Source organism: Dermochelys coriacea, chromosome 7 (genome assembly GCF_009764565.3).
Source record: "Dermochelys coriacea isolate rDerCor1 chromosome 7, rDerCor1.pri.v4, whole genome shotgun sequence".
Lineage (NCBI taxonomy): Eukaryota > Metazoa > Chordata > Testudines > Dermochelyidae > Dermochelys > Dermochelys coriacea.
This window is the reverse complement of record NC_050074.1, coordinates 99,281,307-99,300,847: the sequence shown is the minus strand read 5'-3', so window position 1 is coordinate 99,300,847 and position 19,541 is coordinate 99,281,307. Positions and strand designations below refer to the sequence as shown.

The 19,541-nt window shown below is 39.0% G+C and overlaps 1 protein-coding gene across 11 annotated transcripts in view; it reads left to right on the top strand.

Annotated features, from left to right (window-relative positions):
• JAKMIP3 (Janus kinase and microtubule interacting protein 3) overlaps positions 1-19,541 on the top strand; it is a 144,488-nt gene that overhangs the window by 79,960 nt on the left and 44,987 nt on the right. The gene's annotated exons all lie outside the window — the stretch shown is intronic.

The window sequence follows — 19,541 nt, the reverse complement described above, 5'->3', positions numbered from 1 at the left end:
AATAATGGTTCAGATGCACATGATTGGGCATCCAAACTTTTGGGTGCTTATTCAAGCAGGATCTCTGACTTTTTTTTGAGGTTTACCCATCACAATGACAATGTCTAAAATGAGGTTTTCTAAATATGTAGGCTACATTTTTAACACGTTTTTACAGCATTCTTTTGCCACCTAGGTGAGTACTGCACAACGTTTGTCAAATGCTTGGAACAAACATTCTGTTAATAAGATAGCTAAGGGGAATCCTGCAAGATGATTATGTTTCTCAACTCTCAGAAATTTAGTTCAAAGCTTTTCCTTGTTGTGCTGCAGCATCATGTGTTCAAATTACAATTTCTGTTCCAGAAGGAAAGCTGCTCCATATCACTGGTGAGCAATATATGGTGGCTTTGAAAACAGCAAGTTTCACAAAGCTGTGAACAGAAATGAACTGAAATCCTAATACCATCTGTCTAAATTCACCCTTGTTATCTTTCAGTTTCGTGTAGATTTAACTACTCAATGCCTGCAGAATGGTTAATGGGTACATAAAAGAAAAGGGGAAAGTGTTATGCAAATTTCCCTGCACCAATCTACATTGCAAATCTTATCCAAAATGTGGTTCTCTTATCTACTGAGTAAATTTCGGTTCTATTAAAACTCCCACTTACGCGAATGGGAGTTCTGTGCATGGAGCAGAGGTTATTATTAATATCAGTATTAGCATTTAGCCTCTAGAGCCCCCACTATTGATGGGGGCCCCATTTTGCTAGACACTGTGTAGACATATACAATATCCACAGTGCAGGTTAAAGACACAATTGTTTTCAGAAGCAAACATATTTGCATTAATTATTTTGTACTCTGTGATTCTTTTAACCACTTTTCCTCAGAAAAGCTCTTTTGAGTCCTCTTATGTGATTAGCACCGGGTAGAATAAAGTAATTGCAGTTGATCAACTCATGGTATAGAGGCTCAGAATATTTCAGGGGGTAAAATATTAATCCCAGGTAGCAGAGTATGTCTCTTTCTGCTCAAACTGTGGAAGTTCATCTCTAAAATACCTGTTTAATACTGCTGCAAAATGTGTTACTTTCCACTGAAGAAAATCAGAGTTGAAGCCAAGTTGACCTCCAAAGGCGTTTGTGGAAAGAGAATGCTAACAAACTAAGGGAAAGTACGGGACCAGTGCAATTATAGACAGATAACTATGAATTTATAAACTGCTAATAACCGATGGGTGATTTGGTAGAAAAATAAGGATTTCTTATTCCTTTCGAAGGACTAGCAGTTATCCCACTAAACTTCAAATTTGGTTGAAAAATAAAGCACAGTCAGAGTAGTTTCAATACAAGGATAAGTTTAGTGTCAGTCCTTCTGAGGATCTCTTCATGTCAGTAGAGACACACATGGTTACTTTGTAATAGCAGACCATTTTACTATCTTGTGTAACATAGAGTTTAAGTAGCTTGTTATGCATTATCAAATTTGTGCCAAGTTTCTTGCATTGTCTGTGTCATTGTAAAGTAACTAAACACTATACTCATATGTTAGGTTAGTATTGTATTACCCAGGATCCTTTGAAACACCTACTTATGTGCCAGGTAGCTCAGATTTGCCATCTGAGCCCATCTCAATGAATTGTGACACGTCTAAAACTAATTTTTAATAATGACTGTTGTATTGATTGACTATTGAATTATTGATAATGAAAGCACGAGACTAAGGGTATTAAAATGCTTTACCACTTTTGAAGTGTGTTGGATAGGCCAGATCTGACTTAGATGGGTGATTCATTGGATTTTTTCAGTCTTTTAAAATTAGAAACTTTGAAATGAAAATCAAATATAATGAAAGTCAAATATTTTCCGTAATTAATGCATTTCATCTAACTTAGTGTACTCAGTGTGTCCTCAGAATCAATTTTGTAATTTTACTTATTTCCTATAATGTTGATAATGATCCTGATTCAGAAAAGAAAACAAGCACGGGGTTAGATTTGAGCATCTACTTTTGTCCCATTGAAGTAAATTCTTAAATTTAAGCATAAAACTAGTGTTTTGCTGCATTGGAACCAATATTCGTAGCATTGTGTAAGGCACAAAAAAGGCATAGTCTTTGCCCTGACAAGCTTGTAATAAGATGTGAAGGGGACTTTGAATGGAATTGTCATTCCTTAAGTACCTGCTCAATACTGGAACAGAGATTTTTCTATGAAGTCTACTTTCTCCGCTATTCTTTGTGTCATGTATTTAGATTACCCCACTGATAGAAGGGCACCTTTCATGTGCTCCAAATACAGATTCCACAACAACAAATCCCCAAAACTCCCTAAAGGAAACAAAATCCCAATTCATCTTGTGCCATTCATCTCTATGTCTGATTGTATGTTTGTACTACTGCTGATCCCCTCAGCAGTGTATGTCACATACCAGCTTCCTCATTTGTGGTCAGCTGGAAAGGAGGGTTTTTTTGAGGAAAAGTAACACATTTAGAAACATTTTATCAGTCAATGTAGAAAATATTTGCAGTAAAAATGATGAAGAAAGGTAAATAACAGGTTCCCCCAAGGATCTGTACTTGATGTATATATTAACATTTAGCCAGATTAAAATGCAAGCACTCTGTGTCAATGATCTATCCTCAGAGGTGAAAGTACGTTAAATGACTTACCGGTATGCAGAGCGGCTGGGGTCCTGGGCAAGGTGGGGGAGCGGCTCTGGGCCCCTGGAAGTGGTGGGGCCTTGGGCAGAAGGGCCGAGGCTGGGGCCAAAATCCCCCAACCAGCCCTTCAGCGCTACCTGGGCCGCACTGCCCAGGGCTTCAGCAGCGATTTAAAAGGCCCGGGGCTCCAGCTGCAGATGCGGTGGCGGCAGCTAGAAGACCTGGGCCCTTTAAATCGCCGGGGCCTGGGTCAGCTGCCCTTTCCCTCCACCTCCCCTATCAGTGGCCCTGCTGATACAGTCAGCTGTGTACCAGTGGCCACTTTCTTACCGGTACACCATACTGGATCCTACCGGCTTACTTTCACCTCTGCCTATCCTCTTAATCATTTACCATTCTCCCAAATTTTTTCTTGTCTGCAAAGTTTATCAATGATGATTTTATGTTTTCTTCCAAGTCATTGATAAATATGTTAAATAGTGTAGGACAAAGAACGAATCCCTGTGGGACCCTACTAGAAAAACCATATGCATTTGATAATGATTCCCCGTTATAATTACATTTTGAGACCTATCGGTTAGCCAGCTTTTAATCCATTTAATGTGTGCCGTTTTTAATTCTATATCTTTCTATTTTTTTCAAATCAGAATGCTGTGTGGTCAAGTCAAATGCTTTACCAAAGTCTAAGGATACTACATCAGCAGTATTACCATTATCAATCAAAATTGTAATCTCATCAAAAAAGTTAACAAGCCACCTTAACAGGATCTATTTTCCATAAACCCCTGTTGATTGGCATTAATTACTTTATCCTCCTTTAATTCTTTATTAATATACTCCCTTATCAGCTGCTCCATTATCTTGTCCAGGATCAACATCCAACTGACAGGCCTGCAATTACCAATGGTCATCCCATTTACATATTGTAAATATTGACAAAACACTAGCCTTCTTTCTGTCTTCTGGAAGTTCCCTAGTGTTCCAAGACTTATTGAAAATCAACATTAATGGTCCAGAGAGCTCCTCATCCAGCATTTTTAAAACTCTTGGATACAAGTTATCCAGATCTGCTTATTTAAAAATGTGTTAACATCTTCCTGAGATACTAGTGGACTGTTATTATATGATATGAATATATCTATTTTTCTGCAAATGAAGAACAGAAGTATTTATTAAACACTTCTGCCTTTTCTGTGATTGATAATTGATCATTGATAATTCTACCATATCTAATAGCATTGTTAGGATTCTGTTTGTTCCTAATATACTTAACAGCTCCTTCTTATTGTCCTTAACTCTGCTGCCCATAAAATCTGGCCTTTTACTTCCCTTATCAATTTGCCACACTTTCTAACTTCTGATTAATATTAATTACCATCAACTTCTCCTATCTTCCATTTGGGAGTGTGTGTGTGTAATTTTTATAGCTGCCTTCACTTTCCCTCTAACATAGGTCTTTATTTTTTTAAATCAAGTCAGCCTTCTTCTTTGATTGTGGCTTTGGGGGCATCTAATAAAGTGTTTTTAAACAATTCTCAATTATCATTCACATGTTTCTGATTAAATTTGGCATCCCAGCTGATATGGCTCACAATTATTTTCAGCTTTAAAAGAAAAACTGTCCCTTTTAAAGCGCTAAGTGTAGGTACCACTGGTCTGGACTTCATTCTGTTTGTACATATAAATATGGTCAAGTCATGATCACTTGCACCTAAGTTATCATTAATTTTTAGTTCTCCAATCAGTTCTTCTTTATCTGTCAAGAGAAGGTCAAATACAGAATTCCCCCATGTTTGATGCTACACTTTTTGAGTTAGGAAATTGTCATCTGTAGTATTTAGAAATTCCAAGACAGGATCTCTGCCTTTGCAATAACTGTATATAAATGTTTTCATTTATTAAACCAATTGCAAAGAAAAACAACTGTATACTTGTATAATCCTATAAAAGATACATTTAGGCATCGATTGTGCATACAAAAATCATGAAACAATATGTTTTTCACTTCATAAATTAAATTACGTTAATAGTAACATAGACGTATGCTATATTATGAGCTGGATCTTTCATTGCTGTAAATCAACACAGGTCTAGAGATTTCAGTGGAGCTTTGCCACTTTACACCTGCTGAGGATCTGGGTCTATAAGTTTAAAGATTTTATAACTAATATGCATTTGTTCTGAAAGGTGTCTATGGTGCAGGAAGCTATTGGTGGTTTGCTGTGATGGCAAATATTGCTTTATTGAAATAAGCCATGCATCATATTTAGGCATCATTTCAATTAACCAATTAATAAGTATACATTTATTTTCTAATGCAATTGCTAGGTAATATTTTGCAATCGTTTTTAAGGGCCTGGTCCTGTTTAGTACTAACCAATCACAACACTCACTGAAGTCAGTGTGCCACATTAAATTCTCAGCATCTAAATTGTGATTTAAAATAGATCAGTGTGTCAAAACAAGACTCCAGGGAAAGTATAACTTGAAAGGCACTCATCAGTGAAAGAATAGAATTCCCGTAAGTCATGAAGGGCGATGCTAAATTTGTATGCCTTATTCTTTCAGCCTTTCTTCCTCTAAGGGTTATATCCTGATTTTCAGAGGCACCACATACTAATCATTCCTGTCAATGTGAGATCAAGGCAATTGGACTTCAGAAAATTAGGTAATTAGTGAATTAACAATATAAATGGCTAAGAAAATGAGAGTATGAAGGCAGAATGTAGGTAGTTGTGGGATTAGAGGTACCAGGCAAATATTATTTATGATTTTGAAGCACTTGGATGAGAGAGAGGTGATCCGGAACAGTCAACATAGATTCACCAAGGGCAGGTCATGCCTGACCAACCTGATTGCCTTCTATGATGAGATATGGGGAAAGCGGTGGATGTGATATATCTTGACTTTAGCAAAGCTTTTGATACGGTCTCCCACAGTATTCTTTCCAGGGAAGTTAAAAAAGTATGGCTTGGATGAATGGACTATAAGGTGGACAGAAAGCTGGCTAGATCGTCGGGCTCAACAGGTAATGAACAACAGCTCGATGTCTAGTTGACAGCTTGTATCAAGCGAAGTGCTGCAGGGATCTGTCCTGGGACCGGTTTTGTTCAACATCTTTATGAATGATCTGGATGATTGGATGGATTGCACCCTCAGCAAATTCGCGGATGATACTAAACTGTGGGGAGAAATAGATAAGCTGGAGGGTAGGGATAGGGTCCAGAGTGACCTAGACAAATTGGAGGATTGGGCTAAAAGAAATCTGATGAGGTTCAACAAGGACAAGTGCAGAGTCCTGCAGTTAGGATGAAAGAATCCCATGCACTGCTACAGGCTGGGGACCGACTGGCTAAGTGGCGGTTCTGCAGAAAAGGAGCTGGGGATTACAGTGGACGAGAAGCTGGAGATGAGTCAACAGCATGCCCTTGTTGCCAAGAAGGTTAATGGCATATTGGTCTGCATTAGTAGGAGCATTGCCAGCAGATTGAAGGAAGTGATTATTCCCCTCTATTTGGCACTGGTGAGACCACATCTGGAGTATTGTGTCCAGATTTGGACCCCCCACTACAGAAACGATGTGGACAAATTGGAGAGAGTCCAGCGGAGGACAATGGAGATGATTGGGTGTGGTGGGGCATATGATTTATGAGGAGAGGCTGAGGGAACTGGGCTTAGGTAGTCTGCAGAAGAGAAGAGTAAGGGGGGATTTGATAGCAGCCTTCAACTATCTGAAGGGAGAGTTCCAAAAAGGATGGAGCTAGGCTGTTCTCAGTGATGGCAGATGACAGAACAAGGAACAATGGTCTCAAATTTCAGTAGGGGAGGTCTAGGTTGGATATTAAGAAAAACTATTTCACTAGGAGGGTGGTAAAGCACTGTAATGGGTTACCTAGGGAGGTAATGGAATCTCCATCCTTAGAGGTTTTTAAGGCCTGGCTTGACAAAGCCCTGGCTGGGATGATTTAGTTGGGGTTGGTCTTGCTTTGGGCAGGAGGTTGGACTAGATGATCTTCTGAGGTCTTTTCCAACCCTAATCTTCTACGATTCTATGATTTGACTTTCCAGAAGTTATTAGTTATGCAACTAATTACTTTTTCAGTCTGGTGACACTTTCCTCACTCTCATTTGGGTGAATAGATGGTGCAGTGTGGCTGTCATCACTGATTTTATTCTCTTATGCTATCCATGTCATCATGGACATTTCTCTCTCATACAGAGTAGATTATTCCATATTTCACTTATTGGATTATACAAAAAGAAAAGGAGTACTTGTGGCACCTTAGAGACAGTTACACTTTCTCCAAATGTCTGTTTGATTTATCACTGAGTATATTCAGAAAATTTAGAACTAGCAGATAACAGTCCCACAGTCCAGAGCAGCCCCCAGCTGTTGAAAGGAGCAGACAGGATCATAGGATGCACCACTGACACATATTTAATGTGTGTGTTTGTGTATGGATATGTCTACACTACAATTCAACACCTGCAGCTGGCCCAAGTGGCCTGACCCTGGCTCATGGGGGTTTGGGCTGCAGGGCTGTGAAATTGCTATGTAGGCATTCGGTCTCAGGCTTGTTTTCAATATGTTTTTTCTGTAATGCTTTTTTTTTTAACTTCAGAATAAAGTAGGCTTGCATATGAAGAGCTGTGTGGTAGTTTATAACTGTAGCAATTATAACTGTTAACAGTCTCTGAAGAGAAAACAAACAAATGTCCTTGGGCACCCTGTCTGTGCTGGGAAATACAGTGAGGGCAGGGAACTGTGCATCCTGGAAATACCCTTATCAGAAGGGAGAGAAATACACATTCCACACAAGAGAGGCAACAGCTAGGGAGATGGAAACTTGAGAGTTGGCGCCCTTGCTGGACCACTGAGGGGGAGTATAGGTGCCGCAGTTGCCCTGAACTGTGAGAACTGTGTAAATGTGTGTATGGTAAAAGGCATGACTCTGTTTGAAGGGAGATGTACTCATACTGGCAGAGAGGAGACTAACGAGCTCCTCTGGGCTTGTTCAGTACTAACGAGGTGCTCTGCCAGGTTTGTTCTGACTGGAGTTTCAAAGAGAGAACCTGCCGCAGCAAGTGGTGGTGAGCAAGAAGAGGGTTGCCCCGCCTCAGACAGCAGAGCCAGGCCTGTCGAGAGGGACATAGCATTAGGCCTCACTGCTCCCAAAGCTTCATGATCTAGCCTCAAAGCAGTATGCCCCAAGAGGAGGGGCTGGAGGTAGACCCCTTTTAAACAAAGACCAAAGGGCTAACCCAGGAAGACTACCTGATATCCAGGTCACCCTTCCCTCTCTTTGTTTTTCTACAGTCTCCCCTCTCTCATGAGGGAAGGAAGAGGCACCAGAACTTTTCTTTGTTCAAAGAACTCCCCCCTCACCACCACCACCCTTGGGCATCCACTGAGGGGGGGGGGGAAGGGGAAGGAGAGGACATTATAAAGGAATGGAAGTGGGGTCTGGAGGGTACTTGAGGGAGCCCCTGCCCCCCCATCCAGTTTGAATTTACTATGCACCCTTCTCTAACTGTACTCCTCCCACACCTCCAGCAACAAGTTGGGTTCAAAAGATACTTATAGCTACAGTTGTACCCTCTTGTCCCTTGTACCTCCACAATGAATTAGTTTCCAATGTATAAGTATTTGTCATATAGCAAGAGGGGTGTATTCACTGGAGCTCATTTAGAAGTTATGGGAAAGTTTAAAAAGCTATTCAAAAATCCATTGTAACTGTGACTGTTCCTGGTGTTACAAATTAGCTATTCTAAGTGATGCTGACTTGGGGAAGTCCTCCAACTGTCTGGCTTGTGTGACACTAGCACTGATTTTGTAACATATTTTGCTTCGGGCAAGTCATAGCTTAGTCTCAGGCTGGATATCTGCACAATGTTCCTGCTGATCTTCCCAAATAGCATATAAGTAGCTTCTCTGACCTCCATTGATTTATACCAGCTGGGGATCTGGCCCATCATTCATGAACATTGCTTTGCTCTTCTCTGCAGTGCAAATGCCCTGTTGCACATTTAGGGACTACATGTTTTTGTAAAGGACATGGCAGACATCCAGTTCTGCATTGTTAATGGAATCATGACAGGACATTAAAAGCTGCTTGGTTTATGTGCAATTCATTATTTAGTAATTTTAACAAATGCGGTGTGATAAACCACACCAACAAACAACTATTTCACCCTTTGAAAAAATACTGTTTTTTGTAAGTGTGGACGAGAATAGATTCTACCCAAAGACCAGTCAATAATTTTGCATTGAGATTAAGCCTTTTTAAATAAAAACCCTTTGAAGCTATTTATTGCTGAGATGTACACTTTTTAATTTCTAAGTCAAATTATTCATCTTTACAATTACTCACAGAAGACATCCTATTGCATCATGGCAGTCTTAGCTGCAGAATGGAAAATAGATCCATACATAAGCAGCTAAAATTTGCTTTAAAAAGGTAATTTTGTATTGTTCCTATATTCTTTTTTCAGATAAAGAGTGATGTTATTTTCCTTTTTCATTATATGTAGATACAATATAAAAGATGATCACGTCTCACTTTAGACCTGCAGAAAAATATAAAATATCATTTTAAGTAATAAAGATTATATGGCAACCTCAAATTTAATAAATAATGTATGACTAATTCAAAAGTCTTAAACTGTGAGCTGCAGGGTAAGCACTAGTTAATCAACCAAGGAGCAGCATTATGTGAAAGGGGAATCTCCAGAGGTTTCAACTTAACCCTGAGGGGATGAGAATTAATTCTGGTCATGATCCAGTAAAGCATTTCACTGTGTACTTAACTTTAAGCACCAGAAATACACCACTCTGTAATTTCATACCAGACGTGTTTAAATATTACATACTTCTGCAAATAATAAAAGCGAATGGAACAAAGAGTCTCTCATCTCATAAATTTCACAGTTAATATTTACCAAAGGGGAGTTCCAACATATTACAGAGTGCGGCAGGTTACTTTCCAAGTGAGGGGGGACATTTATATGTTAATACCAGTGATCCATGGAATCATAAACTTTGGACTCATTTGGATTCATCTGTCTTCATCTGTGAATATTGCAGTAAAAAATTTTGGATTGAAAATGGGTATATTTGTTTTCTAACCATGTGTGTAAAAACATTCCACTTAATAGACTTCTCAGGCATTTTATATGAAAGAGTCATGAAGTTATGACTTTTATCTCTTGTATTTGAGCACTTCTAATTAGATCAGATGTTAATAACCCTGTGCTGATTACCTGCAGGCAAATTTTGCCCATCAAACAATATTGCTAGAATATAATGTATACGTTATTTTGCACACAGAGTCAAAATGTTTTTTGGACATTTAATTTGAGATTTTTACACTAATAATACGTAATGTCATAATTTTATTTTTCAGAAGCCAGTAGCAACTAGAGATGGATCAGACCTAGCAGCCATCTTGTCTATCCCCATGTGATGGATTTTCAAATGGGCGTTTTCTGATCTACTATTAAATGTCTGAAGTGAGCAGTCTTTACTGCTTCTTTTGGGAGATTATTCAAATTTCCACAACATAGCCACACTGTTAGAAGTTTTTCCTTTGCTCAACAGCATCCCATTACTCTTATTTATACTTTCTTGGACCATGCTAAAAATGATCTCCTCTTTTGTTTATTTCTTTGATATTTGTGTATGTCCATGGTTTTCACATCACCTTACTTTAGTCATTGCTTTGCCAAGCTACACCTGAATCATAGATTAATATCCTTTATGGCCAGAAAGGACCATCATGATTAAGAGTGCAAATTTGTCATGGAGGTCACGGAAGTCACAGATTCCATGACTTTCCAGGATTCTGCAGCGGCCAGTGCGGACTGCCCAGGGGCCACCTGAGCAGCTCAGGCAGCCCCTGGGCCAGCCGTACCGACCGTTGCTGGGGCAATCTCAGACCACTGCTCCCCACAGCCAGCAGCAGCAGGAGTTTGGGTGGGAGGGGGCTCAGGGCAGGTGGTGGGGCATGGGAGGAGGTGAGGGCTCTGGGAGGTGCTTACCTTGTGGGGCTCCCCAGACGCGACAACATCCCCTCCCTCAGCTCCGAGCAGATGGTTCCATGCACTGCCTCTGCCTACAGGCACCACCCCTGCAGCTCCCATTGGCCACAGTTCCCAGCCAATGGGAGCTGTAGAGCTGGCACTCGGTGCAGAGGCAGCACGCAGAGCCAGCTAGTGAGCCTGCCAGCCCCTCCAAACCCACCCCACAGCGCCTGTAGGGTTCCCGGGCCTCATGCCGCCTGCCCCATCATCAGTGGGTGTCCCAGGTCGCGGGTCGCTGCCCACCAGCCCCACAAGCACCCGCTCCACCCCCGGGCTGCTCCCCCCACAAGCACTCAACTCACCTCCCGGGCTGCCGCCCCCCCAGCACCCGCGGTATCCTGGGTCACCCCCATCCCCCCGCAAGATTTAGTCAGGGGTATATAGTAAAGTCATGGGCAGTAAACAAATATTCATGGCCTGTGACCTGTCCATGAATTTTACTAAAAATACCTGTGACTAAAATGTAGCCTTAATCATGATCATCTAGTCTAACCTCTTGCCTTGCACAGGTCATAGAACATCACTTGTAATTCCAGCATCAAGCTGACCTTCTTCTGTAACCTAACCTGATTCACTCAAGTATGCTACTTTCTACTCATACGAAGAGTACAATTGGGCCCCTATGGTTAGCAACAATTAAATGCGTCTAGCATACAGCCTAAAATTGCACTGGCTATTTTTCCCTCTTATCACTATATAAGTAATGGATTTTTCATGGAGGACCCAAACTAAGTATTGACCAGCATTGTTTAGCTTGTGAGACTAAATGAGATCACAGCCTTGATGGTATGGCTGGAGACATACATAAATCCAATATAAATTCTGTGGTCACATAAAAGAGATTCCATTTACAGTTGAAATAAGACTGAGCTCACAAGTACATTTCAACATCAGAGGGCAAACACTGACTGGAAAATAATAATTTCTATGTAAGTGTTGAACTTAAATTGAGTATTTTAGAAGAAAAGCTTTTGCTGGAGGCGGAAGTCTTCAGAGAGCAGATGGTGACATTGACTTCATTTCTTGTGTCAGGGAAGTTCTAATGCACAGGGCTTATTGTTTTTAAAATGTGACATCTGTTTTGAAAATAATACAAAATGTGATTTTGTAAATCTGGGATTTTACATATGGTTTTACAAATCATCATTCAGTAACTTCTCTTTCCCGCCGGATACGACAGAATTTAAAGTAGCTTTTATCAACCCAGCGTAGCATCTGGTATGTGATCTCTGATCACACTTCTAGTTTCTGTAATTTTTCATGTCTGTCATAATGCATTTCATCAAAGTCCTCTTCCACTGCTATTGTCTATCCTTATGAAAAATGTTGCAAGCATGTGACCCACATTTAAAGAAATGGGAAGAGGTTTTGGTCACATGGAACATTATTTTATCTGTTTAATCAAGAGTGAAAATTGTAGCTCCTAAACCCAAGACATTTTTTTTCTTTTTGCACATATGGCACGAGCTATTTATGTCTGGAAGGTTTGTATGTGATGATCTCCAGAGAAGCACAACTTTAGCACAGTCAAGCTGTCCCTGGTTCACTAACTTAAGTACAGTTATGAAAGATGAAAATCACATGTCATATTGTAACAAGTAGGCATATGAACAATGTCCTCTTAAAGAACTTGGAATTATTTAATAAACTTGATTTTTATTTTTTAATTTGTGGCTCTGTAAATATCATAAAATATTACCAGGGTGGCTTCAATTACATTCTTAGGGTCTAGTTTCCCTCCAGTACATGTACATTTTCTGTTAACATTAATGGGAATTATACATGCATAATGCATATCAAGGAAAAATGGACCCATTAGTTATGTTAGCATTATCAGATTAGTTGGACTGTAATTTATGCACAGTAGGGACTAAAATCCAAGCTAATGTAATGTCAGTGTAGGTTTCATATGAGATGTACGTTGGTCAGAAAAGATAAGTGATAAACAACAGGATAGGCCATTTAAAGGGGACTGTACTATGAACCAGATTTTTTTAAATTGCTGTTGCTGACAGTGACTATTTAAAAGATTAATAGCCCACCAGTGTAGGATCATGCAGTGTTCCAAATATCCCTGCTTCTTATAGAGATGCTCTAGCAACATAGGCAAAAAAGGCAAAAATCTTGTTGATTACCAAGCACTACATGTTTACAGACACATGTGTCTGACACTTCTCACTTTCCCTAGGAAGTGATAACATATTGAAGAAATGTGGGCGTTAAAGCAAAGTGTCAGGTTACTTGAGTAGGAAGCAAAAATCCTTCAATTGTCCATTTTACTGTTGACTGACTCCGTCCTTTATTTGTAAGTAAGAAAAGAATGGAAGACATGCTGGTTAAAAATTCCCATGTGCAGTAGTAAAGGTGATTTCTCAGTTTAATGGCATCTCCATCAGGCTTCCTATAGTGAGAGCCGGTCAAATTATTAATTATGAATAATATTAATTGAAAATTATAGCTCATTTTTCCTGTTTGCAGTCTGATCTGTATTTATGTTTATTTTTCACATCTATCCACTAGATAGTTCAGATGAACAATTATCAGCTTATGGTTTGTTCTCAAACTAAGTATTGATCATTCATTATTTCTGTATGATGGTCACTTAAATCACATGGTAAATAATAATACGATGACTTAAATATTGTAAAATTCAAATGATGAATAGTGAATAACAAATAGTGATACCAGTTCATAGATATACACTTGTGTAAATGTGAACATTGTTGTTTGCTTGAAGATTTTATCCCATCATTCAGATAAATAAACTCCTTTCATGTGGGTCTTCCCAAATAGTGAATAACAAAGAAACAAAACATGATCCAATTGAATAGGAGTTTCAACAAGTGGTCACATACACTGTTTTGCACTATTTACCTAGCCCTGATAGTTATGAGTCTGTTGGCATTAACACTGGGCCAGATCCTGGCCCCTGGTACATTCCCTTTCCATCATTTTGGCAATACAAAGGGAATGGAAAGCTGCCCTGTCATAAATTTGCATAAGGGAATCCCTGGATGGCATAGAAAACTACTTGCTTCTGCTCACACCTTGTGTAGTGATTGCAAAAGGAATGCTTTATGAAAGATAAAGATAGATAGATAGATATCATTGATACATAAGGTGACAGTTGATTTTGTTACAAATTCAGACTAAACTTTAGCATTTAGGGCCACATGTTCAAAGTGGGCTTTATCTTGCCCTCTTCATCAGCACCTGTAATTCTGCATAGAGAAGGCCATATCCTGAAATGGTGTAAATTGAACTCCTCATCATTAGCTTCAATGAATCTATGCCAATTCAGTTTTGAGAATCTGGCCCACAGATTTTTGTGTGTACAAAGAAAAACTATCCCTTCTATTTATGTATGCAAATGGGCTTTCTACATGTGCATGAACAAATGTAGGGTTTTAGGCATGAAAGTTTCTCCACCCCCAAGGTTGCCTTTATTGCAGTTAAAGTATGCCACATTTAACAGGTTGTGGGAGAGCTGGCTGTCATTGCTCTCCCCATGGTCATGGAGAGCCTGGCTTCAGGCAGACAGGCGGCCTTTCATTTTTCTGACTGCTGCATGGAGCTGACTGCACAATTATGGCTCCCTGGAGCCTTCAGGGAGCAAGGGGAAGTGGCGATGGCTGGTAGGGAAATGAGGGGGAGCGTGAGGGACAGGCTTGGGATTGGGGCAGAGAGGAATAGAATGGGGAAGAAGGGGCTGGAAAGGGACAGAATTTCAGAGACCAATAGGCACAGGGGCAGACTAAGAGGCTGCCCATGGTTCTCCCAACAATCTTAGTACGTTTCCATTTCTGTGATGGTAACACCAAGAGGCCCCTGCTGTGATCAGAGGCCCATTGAGCTATGTACTATATAAACATTGAAAGAACAGTTCCAGCCCTGAAGAGCTAACAAACAAAATCAATGAGAGAGAATGGAGGGCTTATTACCTCCATTTTACAGGGAACTGAGACACTGAGAAAGTTGGTTCAGGGATCACAGAACTGGGAACCCAGATCACCCAAGTCCCAGTCCAGTGCCTTAATCACTACTACCTTGGTCACCCCTAGTTTCCCAAGCATATGTGTCTGCCCTTGTTCTCTGCAACTCCCCCTGGCTTCTGAAGTCTTCAGACAATATGTTCCTGCCTCCCCCAAGCCTGCTACTACTTATAGGGGCACCTGGGAGGGAAATCTAACATTTTTCACTGTTGAGAAATGTCACATATGAAGATGCACAAAACTTAGCAGCTGTGAATTGCAGGCACAGATTTAGTCTGTTTTCTAAAGTGTAACCTATGCTGTTTGAGTGCTTTTGTTCCCATTCCCCAGATGTGCATTTCGGGGATAGTAGGTAGAGTGTTTTTTTCTGGTAAACTTTCACTAGAAGTTTACTCACCTTCAGAGTGAACTTTGTCCATTTGGCATTTGCTTGCCCATGGACCATCTCTGAGTTACATATGATTGGTTAGGACAGTCCAGGAAGGGGTGCTGTTCATCCAGCAGCAGTTTGATTTAATTCAGTTTTGCATTTAACATGGATTGTATGCAGATGCTACATGGATGGATGCCAGGCAAAATAAATACATATGAAAAATGAAATCAATAAACAGAGGCTAGAGTTCTTTTTGTTGTTTTTGTATTAGAGCTGGAGTGTGAATTTTTCAAGCTATTTAGGAAGATGAAAGGATATTTCATCATCATCAACAACAACAGAATCACCCTTTCACTGCTTGTCCTCCACTGCATCTGCTGTGTTGCTATCATCCATTCATGACTGAATGACTGAAATCAATGTTGGGTTGATACAGCACAATGCTCAGCTTAAATGTGCTTGGAATATTTAGCAGGAGTTAAGTAACGTTCTGGACTTTGACTAGTTGACAGTGTCCCTTCACAGGGACACTGTCATACCCAATCAACTTATAAAATATAAAACATAGTAATCTATATGATTGTGTAATACTGGTACAATGTTCCGAGTTATTCCCTCCAGTGCAATTGGTCAGACAAGGACACAAAGTGTAGTGACATGCATTAGAAAAGATCCAAAGAGACAAATATATTAATGTATTTCAAAACACTGAGAAACACCTTCATGTTGAAAGAAGAAATATGAAGAAAAATTGAATGAGGCTAAGTGCTATTGCATATAGAGATGTTCCATGGGTCTCTCCTTCTGTCAGAGTGCAAGTGCACATCCCCATAATGTCAGGGAAACTGACTTGAGAAGAGATCCCCTTTCTTTTAATCTAGAACTTTTAGTTACCATTCCACTAATAAATGATTGACAGCTCATTCACCTGCACTTCTGAAACTGATTGCTAATGCAGTTTATTTTACACATTCTAATTGCTTGCTCTGACATGCTTCCTATGGGAAAATGTTTATGTCATGTAACAGCTTCTTCCTTGGCAAGGGTTTTCTCATTTGCAATTAAAACCTTTTTCTGGGAATAGCTTTGGCTTTTTTAGTATAGACATATGAAGCTTCAAAAGCAGACTTCTTCCTCTATTTACAGTATTGTTAATGATGCTTATGGAGACTGCAGAGCTATAAATACCCTGTGAACATTACAAGAGGAAATTTCTACAGCATTGAAGCTTACATATTGATTTTTATATTGCCCTAGAAGTCATGTCACAGGGTTTGAAATCAGCTTGATGAAAAATAATATTACAAATTTCATTTGCTAGCACAAGGGATGGGGGCGGGACCCAACTTTTCATGCCTTTGCATTTGCATAATTGACAGTAGCTATGCTCACAGGCTGTTAATTAATTAACACTTCAGCATAAAAATTCATTCTAGGTGGAGACAGCCTGCTAAAAATAAAGTGGGAATATCCACACTGGTAGGCAAGACATTGTCCTTTAGACGATTGGATACTATGCTCATATATATTCATTGACATTGTTTCACAACTAGTCCTGTTATCTAAAGCAACCAGATAGATACAAATATAAGGAAGATAGCCACATTAATCGAAGGCATTCAGTGTTTCTATGTAGAGTAATGAAACAAGTGTGTGCAATAGCTTTGTTTTGGACACACACCTGGAAATTCACAAAGATCTTTCAGTGAGTGGCAAATAATTTTCTTTTTTAACAACACCTTAATGTTCATGCTGTGAAGAAAAAAACTGTAAAATAATCTTGTAAAAAAGCTTTCTTCGTTTAGTCAATACATTTTGCTGCTATAAAATTATATGAATATATTTATGTTTAACAATGAACTGTAAATATAAGAACATTGTATTTAATCCATAACTATGAACTTAAACAGATAGGAGAGGTGTGAATATTGATGCTTTCTTATTTCCTCACTAAGCTAAGAATTAGTCCTTTTAATTTTCAAAAATCAAAACCTTACTAGAATATAATTATTTTGTTGAATCTTGCAATTTCATGTTTTTCTTAATTAAAAATGTTTGTGTTACAGAATTTCTTTGTGTTCACATAAGTGGGTCTTTGGCTATATAGTTTTTTTTCATTTAAAGTTTCTTAGTTTACTGTTTGATTATGCATGCCATGGGAAGAGTTCATCAGACATCTCTTTGTTATGAGGCAAACTAGTAGATTGCTGCATTACTAGGAATTCAATATTTTAAAGCATTTTTAATGAAGTAGTACACAAAATGTATTTTTTTCCCTCCATTTTCTAAGGAGACTAACTTTTGCATAGAAAAAATATCATACGTGCACGAATTTAATTTTTACATGTCCTTTTCACAAAGGTAGTTTATAAACAATACTTGTTTTCCCTCAATTAGACTCTGTGTTTACTTCCTGTAATATTGTATATCCCACTTATGGGTTTATTGTTTTTCTTTTCGGATGTATAAAGCTCGTGAGGAATTGTGAATACTTTAGATAGAGCACCTATCCCTCCATTGTTGCTGCAGGTGCTGCTAGTACTTTCAGATAATGAAAACAGAGTGTTGTGTATTTTGCTGCTCTTATCCCAGGGTCTGCACAATAGGAGAGCTCTGTATTTTTCAAAATAATTAGCGGACAAGATGATTGAAATTGCAAGACTAATAGATGCATACTCCTCTCCCTTCTCGTGATAGATGCCTTTACTGAGGCTTTTGAGGGAGGAGAGCAGCTAGGGGAGGGATTGTGCTCAACTTCCTAGCTGAATTTTCAAATACATGAACTGATGTTCTCAAACACATAGGGTGAAATCCTGACTCCACTGAAGTCATTGGCAAAACTCCACTTGACTTCTGTAGGGCCAGAATTTACCATGTAGCATCTCTAGCCCGAGGCTCAATGCAAGTAGATTTGCAGTTTAGTGTACATAGTACACACAGGTCTACTAAACAATGACCAGATAATAGATATGCCCTACACAATATGAAAAGTTTGGAAGTAGGAGTTAGGTGCCTAAATACCTTTAGAAATCTAGCTCTTAGGTCATAGTGTGATCTTAGGTACTAGGGATGGTGTGCCATATGTGATGTTATTTATTGCATCAGCTACAGTATTTGGGCACAACAGGATTGCTATGGAGGGAATGTCAGCCTTAACTCTGAATTTCCTTGTTTGCTGTTTCACAATCTGTTTCACAATCTTAAATGCCTGATACTATCTTTATCTGGATACTGGTGCTAAGGATTCTAAAACTGAGTCCAGTACAATAATTCTTATGAACAAGAATCACTTCAAAACAGATATAACTTAAGAGAAGCTCTTTTTTTTTTGGTCTCATAGTCCTGTGTTTGACCATGATATTAATTATTTAAAGCAAAGTTATTCAACGAAATATTTGGCTAATGCATACCTCCATTTTTATCTGGGTTTGGGAACAATCCTATAAAAAACAAAACATACAAAAAAGTGAGTAGACTGCCCAGTTCTTACTTAAGGGGAAAGCATTCTGTCTATGAACAGCTCACTGTTAAAAAAGCTGCTTGTTTAATTTAAATGTGTAGTGTTTCAGAAGTATTTAAAGTACTGCAAAGATAATAGCTGTCTGAAGTTAGGAACAATATGGTTGTTTTAGGAAGTTGACATGATTAATTTTTTCCACACCGATTCATTGTCTACAAGCATATTTAACAACCATGTAACTTGTGAGTGTAGTATCTTGTATTTCCACATGTAATGGACGTTGGTGTAATCTAATTGGTGAAGATGCTGCGGTTCTATTACAGTAGTGTATATTATCACAATGACAAAAGGGCTATTCAGGCTGCCGTTGAAGAATTGTTATTTATAAAGTAATGCATGGTTGGTCCTCTGCACAAAGGTAAATAAGATCCTTAAAGTAAATAAGATTGTAACCTTCAAAATTCCAAATTTTGGAGATTTAATCTTTTGCATTCCTCAAATCCCAAAATTTGGTTGTTTCAGCCCAACATACAGGTAGGGTCCAGCTCTTAAATTAGCACCCAGATATAAATTCCAAACCATTTGCTCTGCAAAGTTTGGGTGGGTTCTTGAGCATTGATCTGGACCCATCTCTAAGTCAAAGGCACCTGGGACCTGATACTAAGAATTCAATAACAATAAGTAGATACAGTAGCTGAGAACCTCTTGGTACAAAATGACCATTTCTGCTGGATAGCTCCCAAAGTGGTTAAAAATAGAAATTGTAGAAATAAGAAGTGCAATATTACTAAAGCAATTTAGCAATTCTGTTTAGCAATATGGCCACTGTAACACTTATTGCTATTTTATTTTCCAAAGGGTGTTGTTTTTTGTTAAGGAATGTCAAATCTGTGAAACTGACTGTGATATGGTTGCTTTTGGGTACAGTCCAAGATGCTGTGCTAGTGTGATGCTGCCAGTTTCCATGGTAACCAGAGACCTGTAACATGCATGC